Here is a 14,210-nt window from a genome sequence, read left to right on the forward strand (position 1 = left end):
AGCTGCCTACTAAAAAAGGCATTCTTGCTACCCTGAAGGTTGCCATTGTCTGGCATCCTTTTTCGTTTTTCATCTATTGTCACTAAGCCCCGATGCAGGCAGTTTAAAAAGAAAAAGGATGCTGTGATGAGAAGCAGGAGAAATTATCATTTAACTCTTTTGAAATCTCTGAAGGGAGTTGCCTCTTGCTTTGGGCACTGAAAGTAAATCGGGAGCTCTGGAAACTTGGAAGAAACCAGGCTAAGAATGCTTCCTATAATATTGTGAAATAATGACATTTTATGAACATAACCCCTCTGGATTGGGTAACAACATGGAGATGTAAGGATCCCGCGAAATGTCGGAGAAAGAGACCACCAAGTGACCACTCATGCAATTGGCAGAAGGGGGATTTATTGAACCAACATGCTGGGGCTCCGTACCCACTCAAGAAGGGAAAGCAGCCCAGAGCCCCGAGCAAGGGCTGAGCACTGCTTAAGTACACTTTTTGGGGAGGGCGGAGGGCTTTGTATACATCAGAACAAATCATCATTAGGCGCAGGAAAATTGAATAACAACTCCTAAACATGATTGGTTCATTCATTGGCGGGAACAGGTCAGGCTGGAGTGATAGGTCATTCCTAAGGAGGGGGTTACATTTAAACTGATTGGTCCAGGCCCTGCAATGCCTATGTGCGACCACACAGAGCCCTTATTACTGGGCAGTTCCAAGCATTGTCTTAACAGCTACAGAAATTTAACTCAGACCTTGCAGCTTAGAAACTTTACAACACCCGGTCTTTTACCCTTTAACTTTTACGCTTTAACTTCAATTTCTTTTACCCTTACAGAGATTGGTAGGGCTTTGAAGTCAAACAGGTTCAGATTAAAATTCCAAGAGTAGATCATTTCATTTCTTTGAAACATAGTTTTCTATTTGTATGGAAAATGGATATTATAAGCATACAGACTGCAGCATGTTGCTCTGGAGATCAAATGAAGCAAATATATATGAAAATCCCTAGGCCAGGTGCAGTGGAGCAAGTCTGTAATCCTGGAGACTCGGGAGGATCCCAAGCTTGAGGCCAGGCTCAGTAACTTAGTGAGAGCCTCAAAATAAAAAATAATAATCTTTTTTGTTGTTGTTGTTTACAAAAAGGACTGGAAATATATCTCAGCCCTGGAGCACTCCTGGGTTGCATCCCAGAAGGATATGGTTATCTACCTCCCCTAAATGATACAATGAAGCCAAATTTAAAGATAGGTAATTAGTGTAGTTAGGTAAATCAGGTCTAATATTGAGTAAAATAAAGAAAATGGAGGCCATTATAGAGAATGGAGTCCAGGAAGGCAGAGCAGCACTTGGAGAAATTGAAATGTTAATGTCCCCTAGGCCCAGAACCCATCCTAAGGAACTACTAATGAAGCAGCTCCCAGCAAAAGAGGAAGTGCTAATCAAAAGCCACCCCAGGCCCTTCCTGCCCAGATTACTCCTTCAGCCCACCCATCTCCCACCTTTTGGACCTTCCCACCTGCATTCTATCGCGGCAAGATAAAGGGAAACAAAAAAGAGGAAGACATGAATGTGGGAAAACTAAAAGAGAAGACCTTAGCTATAAAAGAGGGAAGACCTCCCCCTTCCATGGATTCCACCTTTTGGGTCCCCTTCTTCCTCCGGGAGAATTCTTTTCTGCTGTCCTTTAATAAAGCTTTTACTTTCCACTCTACACTTGCCTCCACATGCTCACCACCAAGACTCCTCCCATGACCCAGCCTTAAAGCAGTAGTAGTAGTAGTAGTCAATTCCATTTGCACAGAGCACTTTGGCACAGAAGTGTGAACTGCACGAAGAGGACCCAATAGGCAGGCAGGCTCATGTATTCATGGACTGGGATAAAGCATTTGCCTTTCCTGCACAAAGCCCTGGGTTCAATCTCTGGTTTCAAAAAAGAAAAGTGGGGAGAGATCAACTATTAGGGAATTGACATGAATGTTAAAATCAGAATGGTGAGCTACACAAGAATCTAGAATGGTCATCAACGAATTTCCTTGTATTTCAGCCCAAACAGGAAAGAACCTAGAGATGCATAGCAATTTAACAATTACTTAATAATGATCTGGACACCAAGGTAGAGAGTAAGAAAACACAGATGAGTGGACACAAAGGGAAGATGATTCTACATATCAGACAGTAAACTATGTTTCCATTTACTAATCGTTGGCCAAGTTGTCCCTCCCTGATTCCTTATTCTGTTTCTAAGCAGAGAAAACCCAGTGATGACCTCTTTTATCAGAATATTGGTGACACAGGATTTTGTCCCCAGTGGACAAGGCAAACAAATAGAAGATTCAAATAGAATCAAACTTTAAACCACTTGTCTTTCACAAAATGCTTGATACACATATCTCCTTTCAAATAGAACTTCATTTGAACACACTAAGGGAATGTTTTCTGTAAAATAAATTAGCTTTCTGTAGTCAGGCTGAGCTGTAGCTCAGTGGTAGAGATATTGCCCAACATGCACAAGGCTCTGGGTTTAATCTCTAGCACCACATAAATAAATAAATAAATAGAACTATAGTTAACTGCTCTACTAGTCTAGGGCAAATCAATTCCTGTCTTGTATGTATCCCTGTAGTTTGCATAATTTGAATACAAATATTTCTTGATTTAGAAGTTTTTTATTTTATAAAAGCTGCATCAAAATGGAATTAAAGAAGTAAACTAGTTCCCTTCCATGGCTTATCATATCCTTCTATTTGCATTCTAAAATTAAGTCATGCAGACAATGTTCTATATTCCTGAACTGAGGGGCAAGAACAAAAACAGAAGAGAGCTTGGATGCATGGTGGCCCACACCTGTAATCCCAGTGGCGCAGGAGGATGAGGCAGGAGGATTGGATCGTGAGTTCAAAGCCAGCCTCAGCAAAGGTGAGGTGCTAAGCAATTAAGTGATACCCTGTCTCTAAATATGAAAAACCAGCCTCTATCTCAGAGCAAAGCTGTCCAAGGAAGGGACATGGCCTTTGTCCTTGGAAAAACCCACAGAGCACTCCTAGGCACATTCCCACCCTGCTAAGTTGTTTATCTACAAATAACAGGAGAGATCTGCTGTGCCAGGTGTCCCTGACTCAGTCAGGCTAGGTGGGGATCCATAGCAGCCCCCTAGCAGCCACCAATCAGCATGAGACAGGGAAATACCTGGGATGCCAGATAACCCTCCCAGTAGTTTATGGTAGTTGATAACCTGTTGGGAAACCATGTAGTTCAGCACATACACCCCTCTTGGCTTAAACCAATCAGTTCAAACGAATACCCCTTTTGTACTGACCAATCACCCCTACCTAACTTGTTCCCGCCAGTGAATGTGCTAATCATGTTTTAGAATTGTTGTTTGATTTTCCCGTGGCGTGAGGTCATTTGTTATACTGTATGTGAAGTCCCTGCCCTTTTCAAAGAATGTATATAAGCTCTGCTCAAGCTGTTCTCGGGTCTCTTTGCTCTTTACCTCTTCGAGGTAGGCTTGGAGCCCCAGCATGCTGGACACCCAATAAACCCTTTGCTGTTGCATGAGACAGTCTCTTGGTGGTCTTTTCCTCCGACGTTCGCCTGACCTTTACATCTGGAGGCCCCAGCGAGATCCGGCAGCGGCAGACGAAAGACCCCAACGAACTTCTCTCGGGGTAAGTAAGGCGCCTCTTTCTGGTTTCGGGTTTCAGGTTAGGGCTTGGCAAAGTGGCTGTCGGTGAAGAGCGTGAACTCTCTCCGGTGGTGGCTGACAGACGTGTCACAGAGCCACAGGCCACGTCCCTGGGGGACGCTCCAGAGGACTCGGGAAATCGAGGAACCGTAGTTTCCTCGACTCAGTTGTATTCTGTTTCGGATTCGGTTTGCCAGCCCATCAGGTTTTGCCAGCTACTCAGTTCTGGTCCCTGTCTCAAACTCGTGTTGAACGTTTACTGTCTGTCTTTATTGTCTGTGTCGTCACTTTCAGTGTTTGTGTATCTAATCTCCCAATCTGGGGTCGTCAGACCCAATCTGAAGGGGGGGGATGCTCCCCCAATCCGTTTGTCTGAAGGGAAGGCCCCAGTTGGCTTGGGGCCAGCACCCACTTTCGGTTTTTTTTTTTTTTTTTTTTTGACAATCTGAAAAGGGAATCTATGTCTTTGTGTGTCTTTGTCTGTGTCTCTGTTAAGTGTGATGGCATTGTTTTACTTTGGACCGATGCAGAGTCCCAAGTTCCAATCTGCCTTAGATGTGTGGAGGTAACTTTAGCTAAATTTTAGCCTAAAATGTCCCTAGTGTGCTTCTCCTGTAAGGGACCAAAAGTCAATAGAACCGCCAGCTTTTCTGTTCTCACCTTTTACACCCCTTTTAGCTGTGTTTTAAAGAACTTTGATAAACTTTACTCCCCTTTGTTAAGCGAGATTAGGGAAGCAGTGTTTTCTTTTCTTCCCGTAGTTGGCTTGAGTGCACCCACTGCAGAGGGAAATGCCTGCTGGGGATCTAAGAACTTTGATATCTCGCTTTAACTTTTCTCAAAACCCTGTCCTCATTATTAAATTGGCATTAATTGGCTTTGGGGATGGGAACCGAACTTTCAGTCATAAATTTTGGCACCCCAGAGGGGACTTTAGAGGAGTCCCCACTCTGCCTTCTTGGGGAAGCCTAGCACTCGAAACAATTGCAAGCAGAGGATGAACTTTTTGGGAGCTGACTACTGAAAAGTTAGGAGATGTGGAAAATGCCTGGTGCCTGGGGTCAGACCAAACCAGAGGAACTAATCCTGTAAGTAAAAGGTGGGACTAAGGGACTCCCAGCAGCTGCCAAAACCATTTTGCTTTGGGGAACTCCCTCTTCCTTACCTGCACTTTAAGGATTACTCCACCTCTGTCTACTTAAAAAAAAGGGACAATGAATGCAGTAATGTGTTGATATTATAGATTGTTTCTTGGGGGTGATCTTGGCTGAATGTGTATCTAAAAGATGATTTTTTATTGTAACAATCTGGTATCTGAATGGGTTTCTAAAGCATTGTACAATCTTGCAGTTAAAAGTTGGGTTTAAGTAATTGTTTAGTTTGTGATTTCAGATAGTTCATGCTAGAAAACTTAAATACTTAGGATGGAAAATTAAAGAACTCTACTTCCAAGTTGGCAAGTAACTCCCAATCATTTAGTTTTATTTTTTCATCAATTTTTGAACTGGGTAGCCTGAAAAGATTTCACTAGGTATACCAGTACATTAACTTGGGCAAGGATAATAAATTATGATATGATATCTGTTCCCCTCAGTGTGTAAGATTCAGGGAAAAAAAGTGTTAAATTAAAACGTTGGTGTGGCTTATTGAAATGACATTAATTAGCAACAGTCTTGGGAATTTTCAAAGCTTAATTTTGGATATACATGGTAGTGTGTGGTTCTCTTTTAAAAATTTTTTTAGGTGATTTAATGTAACTTAATACTACTTTAGGAACTTCAGAACAAAGAAAGTAGCTTAATGATCCTGAAGGAACTTCTTCTGATGGTGGCTTTTATATTATCAAGAAAGATCCTATTTTCAGTTTTGTGTGAGCAAGTTTTTCTAGTGTAGAAAGATATAAAGATATAAAATTTTGAGAATTGCATCTTAAACTTGTATCATAATTTTCAACATCCAAACCTGAAAATTGTGACTTATAGTTAAAATGCCTTAGGCATGAGGTTTCTGCTCAGAATTCCAGTTTTCCCAGTTCCTTCCAGACCTCAGCCAGGACTTAAGTTGATATGCAAATAGAAGAAGCCTGGAGTTCAGGAGACAGATCTGAGGCCCAAGGAAAAAAAAAAAAAGTAAAAGTATCTTTTTACCTGAACTCAAACTAGACCAAACCAAAAAGTAAATTGTATGGTATTTACTAATTACTGGCCGGTCATCTTTTTTAGGACTCTTGCTTTTTCTTACATTCTGTATTTTTTTTTTTTTGAGCTCATGATTTTGATCCTACAGACAAGTTAATGTTTTCTGATCAGTTCTATTTTTGATCAACTGTGCAGTTTTTAAACATTGCAATGGAGATTTCACCTGAAAAAAACAGCTACAAGGCCTTGTGTATGTGTGCACACTTGTGTTATGTGTTGTATGTCTGTAAGTCTGTATGTATATGTCCATATATCATGCAATTATATGACAGTTGGCAGATATATGAGGAGCGCTCATGAAAAATTTTTAAAAAAATGGATCCAAATATCTTTGATTCACGTGATTCAAATGGTTCAATTTAAATTGGGTAAACAGATAAAAGTAAAGATGTCTCTAAAATTAAGCTTATAAGTTTTTCTAGGTGCTCAAAAAAAAAAACTAATAAAATGTTGTCTATGAAATAATCTGCTTAAATTCAAAAATTTACAAGTATTGTTTCAAAATGTGAACAGAAGGAGGTTAACAGATGAAAAAGAGAAACTAAAAGGTTCTAGGTATGGATTTAATAGAGAGAAAATGTGTTACTGGATAAGAGTCTATATGATTAAGTAAGAGGGTTTAAGTAAGTGATATAAAGAAGGTCTGTGTAAGTTGGTTGTAATCTTAAAGAAATTAAACAGCTGGTTAAACAAGTGCTGTTGTTTTAGAGAATTGTGCTATGTTATTTCTTTAAAAGCTAAATTTGGTTAATATAAAAACATCAGTGTAATTGTGGTGCCATTAATGTGTTCATATCTTCCAGGTATATAAGTCTGTAAGGTAGAAGCTACAAAAGAGCATTATATCAAGCTGGTGTTCTAAAGTTGTAAGGTAATTTTAGGCTTAAAAGAAAAACATGTTGGAGATTTATTTATATCATTTGTGTTCTATAACTGGACTTGTTATCAATAAGATATGTAAAGTTCTATGTTACTTTTTACACTGAGATACAATTTAAATGTATTTTTAAGTTAATGAGAGCCTAATCTGTGTGAAGGTTTTATTGCAAAACACAAAAATACTTTGCTACTTTTCTAAAAAATGTTAAAAGCTTTAAGCCTTTCTTTAATTCATGTTTTAGATGTGATATTATATTGTGTTAGCTAATATTCATGTGAACTTGAGCAACAATTTATGTAGGCTTTATAAAATTATGTCTAAAAAGCAAAGATCAGCTTCAGAACTACAGTACTTACGATTTATGAAGAACCCCGCCTTACCTGAGATAAGGCTTTATGTCTCATCTCACTACATGTGAAAGTGACTATGGAAGAAGTAGGCCAGATTTCAGTACAGTTAAAGTTGTGTCCAAAAGTTGGTTTTTTGTCACGTTTACCAGGATCTCAAACAGGGGATTATAATGTATAATTCTGCCAAAATTCTAGGTAGCTATTACATGAACTAAATATGTTTTTACTCTTGTTAATTTTATTTTGTACTTTCCTTATAAATGTTCTAAAGATTGCCCTGCTAATGTTTTGCAGAGGTACTGATTTAAGAACACACAACCTGGGTTAATTTAAGATAAGGAGTTATCACCTACAGGATAGAGAGATAGACATTAAAGCCCAGTACTCTTAATATAAGGCTGTTGAAACTTATTTGCTGGATGTTTAAGATTAAGTTTTAAAATTAGTTAAATTAAAGGGCCAAGAAAACCAATATTTGGCTCTTGCCCTCTGAGTCAGTCTGAATCAGGGAATAGGGGACTTCTCCAAAGAGCTTTGCAACTCTGGGCCACATAACCTCCCAATCAGGGAGATTAATGAGACCAGTGGAGGACAGAAAGCCAATCAGTGCATTTGCTGTGAAGAGGAGGGTCATCAGAAAAGGGAGGCATCCCTGATGCTTCCAAGGGAAGCCACATGGTCAAACAAGGCCTGGACCCATCCTAGCGCAAATGGCACTAGCAGAACTGAGAAGCTGCTGTAAGTTCCCCGAGGACTCCCAGGGAAACTCAGCTGACTGTTAACAATAGATAGAAACAAAAGTCAGTTTGACTTGCTTCATCTTAAACACTTAGCAAAGACAGTCAAAGCTAAAACACAGCTATTCCTGGGCATTTTAAATGATAATAATAGTTATTCCATAAATAAGTAAACTGGAGGCTGAAAAAGAGATTCTCAGACAGGAATGCCTGATAACTATCAAAAGGAACTGCCAGAGTAGTTTTTAGTTTAAGGCCTTTATTTCTAACCAACACAGGTAGGCTTAATGTTTGCTAGTATGGTTATCTAGCCCTAAGTAACAGAATTAAAGATTTCTCTATTAGACACAGGTCATACTAGTAAAAGGATTTTGCAAGATCAGATGACATTAAATTATTAAACTGTGTCTTAAGGGGAAGGACATCTATAACCCTAAAAGTTAAATGTCATGTTTACAGTCCTGGTAACTGGAAATGTTAAAGCCTGGTGAGGGAACTTCTGTACAGTGACATGTTCCAGCTGCTGCAACACTTATTCAGTACTAATGGTTTGTTTCTCTCATAGAAGCACCCATCCTCAGATGACAACCTGTTTTTACCCAACCAGACTTCAAATGGAACTGACTTCTAAAAGGGAACTCATGTCCCCCACGTCGCCCCCCACGTCTTCAAGCCCCCTCATGTTCGATACCCCTTTTTCAGCTCTGAAGCAGCCAGAACGAGTTGTCGCCCCTTCTCCACACAGCAATAAAGTTTCTAAAATTAGGGGGGGAACAAAGCCAAAAATGGATAGGCAGTGTAGATAGGTAAATCGAGTCAGGTTGGATCTAGGAGGCCAATTTTAAGTAAGTCTGGGAAGTTGAAGACTGTCCCCTGAGGATTACTGTTTACCAAGATGTAGAGCCTGCCCAAATAGGCCCACAACTGAGGGAACCATGATTGATTCTCAAGTTTCCAGACAAAGGGGGGAATGAAAAACCAGCCTCTATCTCAGAGCAAAGCTGTCCAAGGAAGGGACATGGCCTTTGTCCTTGGAAAAACCCACAGAGCACTCCTAGGCACATTCCCACCCTGCTAAGTTGTTTATCTACAAATAACAGGAGAGATCTGCTGTGCCAGGTGTCCCTGACTCAGTCAGGCTAGGTGGGGATCCATAGCAGCCCCCTAGCAGCCACCAATCAGCATGAGACAGGGAAATACCTGGGATGCCAGATAACCCTCCCAGTAGTTTATGGTAGTTGATAACCTGTTGGGAAACCATGTAGTTCAGCACATACACCCCTCTTGGCTTAAACCAATCAGTTCAAACGAATACCCCTTTTGTACTGACCAATCACCCCTACCTAACTTGTTCCCGCCAGTGAATGTGCTAATCATGTTTTAGAGTTGTTGTTTGATTTTCCCGTGGCGTGAGGTGATTTGTTATGCTGTATGTGAAGTCCCTGCCCTTTTCAAAGAATGTATATAAGCTCTGCTCAAGCTGTTCTCGGGTCTCTTTGCTCTTTACCTCTTCGAGGTAGGCTTGGAGCCCCAGCATGCTGGACCCCCAGTAAACCCTTTGCTGTTGCATGAGACAGTCTCTTGGTGGTCTTTTCCTCCGACATTCGCCTGACCTTTACAAATAAAATACAAAATAGGGCTTGGAATGTTATTCAGTGGTTGAGTGCCCCTGAGTTCAATCCCCAGTACCCCTCCCCCAACCAAAAAAAAAACAGAAGAGAAAGACACATAACAATAGAAGAAATTTCTCACATTTACTCAGGAAAGTTGACAGTCAAGGATGGGGTAGATTTGTTTTGTTTTAGTTGTTTTGCTTTGCGTTGTTTTGCAGTACTGGGCATTGAACCCAGGGGTGCTCTACCACTGAGCTATATCCCCAGCCCTTTTTATTTTTTACTTTGAGAGTCTCACTAAATTGCAGAGGCTGGCCTCAAATTTGCAATCTTCCTGCATCAGTATCCTGAGTAGCTGGAATCATAGGTGTGCGCCACAGCATCCAGCACTGGGATAAAAATCTTGAGGTTAAACTTCAACCCAGGGTAGAATTTCCTGTTTATGTTTAAGTCAGGTAGCTACACCTTCTATTATCATTCCTAGTGTAAGAACCATTAGTGGAATTGGTAAATGATTTAAGACACAAAGTCAGAATGAGCTATGTGGTTTTACACCATATATAATACACATAAGAATCACCAAGCAATAAATAAAATACTAGGAAATTTAGGGGGTGGGGAATGCCTCATTTTGAAACAATCCCAGTCATTCTTACCACCTTGCACTTGCTCCTAGTTTAAAGCCACTTAGTCATTTTGATACTCCTTCATCTTATTTCCTTTTATTTTGTTTTGTTTCTCTTAAAAGCATGGTCAAAAAAATAAAAATACTTTAGTCCACCATTTTCTGTATTCAAAAATAAATGAGATTCATTGCAAATCCAATTATAATCCCAGCATTCTTTTTTTTTAATAGGAATCCATCAGTTGATTCTTAAAAGAAAAACAAAGCAAGAAGATTATGCAAACAAATCTTGAAGAAGGCTAAAGTTGACGAAATCAGACTACCAAACTTCAAGATATATTGGACCTAGCCAGGGGCAGTGGTGCACACCTGTAAACCCAGCAACTTGGGAGTCTGAGGCAGGAAGATCCCAAGTTCAAGGTCCTCAGAAATTAAATGAGACCCTCATAAACCTCTGACCATGTGTTAAAATAAAAAGATCTGGGGTTGTACCTCATTAGTAAGGTGCCCTTGGGTTAGATCCCCAGTACCAAAAACGTTTTTTAAAGATACACTCTTCCAGGACATGGTGGCACACACCTGTAAATCCAACTACTCCAGAAATGAGGCATGAGGATCACAGGTTAAAGAGCAAGACCTTGCCTCAAAACCAAAACAAAAAATGGGGCTTGAGATGTAACTAAGTGGTGGAGCACTTGTTTTGACCAACTTGGCCTTGAACACCTGACAGGAGAGTATAGCCTAAAAGCTCAGTCCTACATGGACATTTGAAAGGAAAAATAATATATTTTTAATGTAATTTAAGATGTGCACTTGTGGGGACTGGGGCTGGGGCTTGGGCTCAGTGTTAGAGTGCTCACCTAGCATGTGTGAGGCACTGGGTTCGATGCTCAGCACCACATAAAAATGAAATAAAGATATTGTGAGTCCACCTACAACTAAAAAATAAATACTAAAAGAGAGAGAGAGAGAGAGAGAGAGAGAGAGAGAGAGAGAGAGAGAGATGTACATTGTGTCAGGCCTACCAAAAGTAAGTAAAACTGGAGATTATAAAGAAAATGTTCTTGTGTGAGAATGCCTAATAACAATGACTACAAGAGTCACAATTTGTCCTGAATTAATTTGAGTCTGATTTTATAGACCTACAAATCTTTCTAACCTCCTAAATTGATTAACTTGATCTGTTTTTTATTGATAAAATTATGAGTTACTGTCCTCGTGGTTTTCTGAAACTGGCTGAAATACTAATTATTTTTCTGCTAAGTATTTACAAAAAAGTATTGCTTCGCTGACTTTATTGTTGTCTTAGCATGATCTCTGCTCTGTGTGTGCCTTGTCCAGTAACCTGTCATGTGCCATTGTGGCTCTATGGACTGCTCTGATGCTGACTGCCCTTAACTGTTCATGTTCCACCTGACAGAGAACAAGGACTTTGGGTTACTTCCCCCAACTTCTATCCCTTTCAGCAGGAAGAGATGGCATCACTCACTTTCCCATAGAAATGGGATGTAGGAAAAAACTGACAGTGGAAAAAAGTAACCATTGCTGCAGTCTGCCTGGGCAAAATAACGGGGGTGGGGGGTGGGGGGTGACAAGCAACTTGTGAAGATTGAAACAGCGGGAGCCCCTTTATTGCAGGACAGCAGAGGTATTTATACCTAACTCATTATACACAACTTGTTTCAATTAACATCATCTAGATATATCAATTAGTCATTAAGGAATCCTCATCATCTTACTAATTACACACAGCTTAACTTAATTAACATCATCTAGATACAGTCATTAAGGAATCTCCATCATCTTAATGGCTCGCTACTTCTCAAACCACTCCTCCTGGCAAAGTGCCAGGCGCCATCTTGACTTGTCTGTGGCTCTCAACAAACCATGGCCCACTTTATGCTTTGAATACAACCTTTGCTGTTCTGCCACTGCAACTGATTTTTAAAATGGACATGTTTTCATTCTCTTCTTCTCTCCCAGCTCCTTCCTAATCTCTCCCCATCCTTAATAAAACAGGATTAACTTTCTTCCCTATCCCAGGCAGAAATATCTGTACCTGAGTACAAACCCACCATAGAAACAAAGTAATCCAGACTTTGGGGATGGTACCAGAAGATCTCAGAAATGACTATCTCCCAAATTAACAAGTGGATCACAACTCCAACAGAGAACACATGGAATGTAGCCTTTGAGTCACTATTTAAAAACCTCCTGTTCCTGCTGATGGGGGGAATCACAGCCTTTGGTACAGGAGTCCCCTGTGTTTCTCCTTTGCTAGACCAAACAATAAGCCTTCATTTTCTTTTTTCTCAAAACTGTGTTCTTATTAGTGGGTTGGCATCAGGGACAAGGACCAAGGTTTCAGAAACACAACCACTTTGTAAAATGACTTCACAATTTCTTTTAAAGTTAACATGTACACCTACTTCAGCATTTCTACTTCCACATATTTCTCAATGAAAATGCATGTCTCCAAATATTTCTATAAAAATGTTCATAATGTGCAAGGGATATGACACATTGGTAGTGTTTAAAGCATAACGTAGACCACTGTTACAGTAGAATATTTGTTTGGCATGTGTGAAGCCCTGGGTTCTATCCTCAGCACTGCAAAACAAAACAAACAAACAAGGCCAAAATAATGTTCATAATATTAGAGGAAAGATGTCAAGAGAGAAGGGGAAGGAAGTACTGAAGATTGATATTGGCCAATTTATATAGTTATGTTGTGTGCATGAATGAATATGTAATCTCGATTTATGTATAATCCCAATATTATGTATAATTTTAATGTACCAATAAAAGTAGAAAAATAAATTTTAAAAGTTCATAACAGCTTATTCCTGATGAACAAAAATTGGAAACAGTCCATTACCCATTCTTAAAATGTGTAAACAAGTTGTAGTATATTCATGAAATAGAACACTAACCAACAATTTTAAAATATATATATATATATTTTTTTTTTTTAAAGAATAAAGGAAAAAGAAACTTTAAAAAACAAGTAAATATCCCAGTGGCTTGGGAGGCTGAAATAGGAAGATCTCAAGTTTGAGACCAGCCTGGGCAATTTATGGAGATCTAATTCAAAAAATAAAACATTTCTTTTAAAATGGCTGGAGATATAGTTCAGTGGTGGAGAGCCCCTGAATCCAATACCCAGTTCTGCACAAAATACATATATACATACATTTATAAAAATGAAGAAATCATTACCTCTCACTGGTCTTATACTACCTAGATGGCTCAGCTGAATTTTGTCCCACCCCATTCTTACTTGTCTTTGAGGACAAAATGCCTACAGGCCAGATATTCCTCTTCAGTTGAGCTAGTCAAAAGTGATTCCAGCTCAGCATGGTGCATGCTGGAATCTCAGGATTTGGAAGGCTGAGTCTGGAGGAATTCAAATTCAAAGCCAGGTTCAGCAACTTAGCAAAGCCCAAAGCAACTCAATGAGACCCTGTTTCTAAAAAAAATATTAAAAAAGGACTGGGATGTGCCTCAGTGGTTAAGCACCCCTGGGTTCAATCCCTAGCAAACACACACACTCAAAACCACTTCCATCTAACATGGCCACCAGAGTGACAGCTGACAACCTCTACCTTCACTATATTAAAGTACTTGTAGATTTCTCCCTTTCATTACCCTATCTCATCCTATTATTTCTTTTGCCCTATATATATAAATCCTGACTCCCCCAAGAGGCAGAAAGTGTTTTGTTAGTTTATTTCCCACTTCTATTGTTGTACAAGAATTAAAGTTTTCACTGCTCAATTGGTGCTCAGTCTTATTATTTGTTCCACAATTCCAAAAGGAAAAAGGATCCAGCCTTTGGCATCAAAATTCATTTTTAAAAAAATGAATGCTAATACACAAAATAAATTCAGGGCAATCTAAAAAAACATCATGCTGGGCTGGGGTGGTAGCTCAGAGGCAAAGTTCATTTTAGCATGCATGACACTTTGGGTTTAATCCCTAGCAGCAGAAAAAATAAAAAATGAAAAGCATTATGCTGAGTAACAGTCCAAAGTCCAACAAACAAAAGTGTACATGTTGTGTGACTCTACCTCTATGAAGTTTTGAAACAGGAAAAACTCACTTGAGGTAGAAATGCACAGAGAGAC

At 39.6% G+C, this 14,210-nt stretch overlaps 1 long non-coding RNA gene across 1 annotated transcript; it reads left to right on the forward strand.

Annotated features, from left to right (window-relative positions):
- The first annotated feature begins 3,476 nt into the window (after window positions 1-3,476).
- On the forward strand, window positions 3,477-9,448 carry LOC139702094 (uncharacterized). Its single transcript, XR_011704693.1, has 3 exons — window positions 3,477-3,663; window positions 6,682-6,749; window positions 8,411-9,448. It is a non-coding gene; the product is annotated as an uncharacterized lncRNA (long non-coding RNA).
- Window positions 9,449-14,210: the final 4,762 nt, after the last annotated feature.

This window comes from Marmota flaviventris, chromosome 15, assembly GCF_047511675.1.
Source record: "Marmota flaviventris isolate mMarFla1 chromosome 15, mMarFla1.hap1, whole genome shotgun sequence".
NCBI lineage: Eukaryota > Metazoa > Chordata > Mammalia > Rodentia > Sciuridae > Marmota > Marmota flaviventris.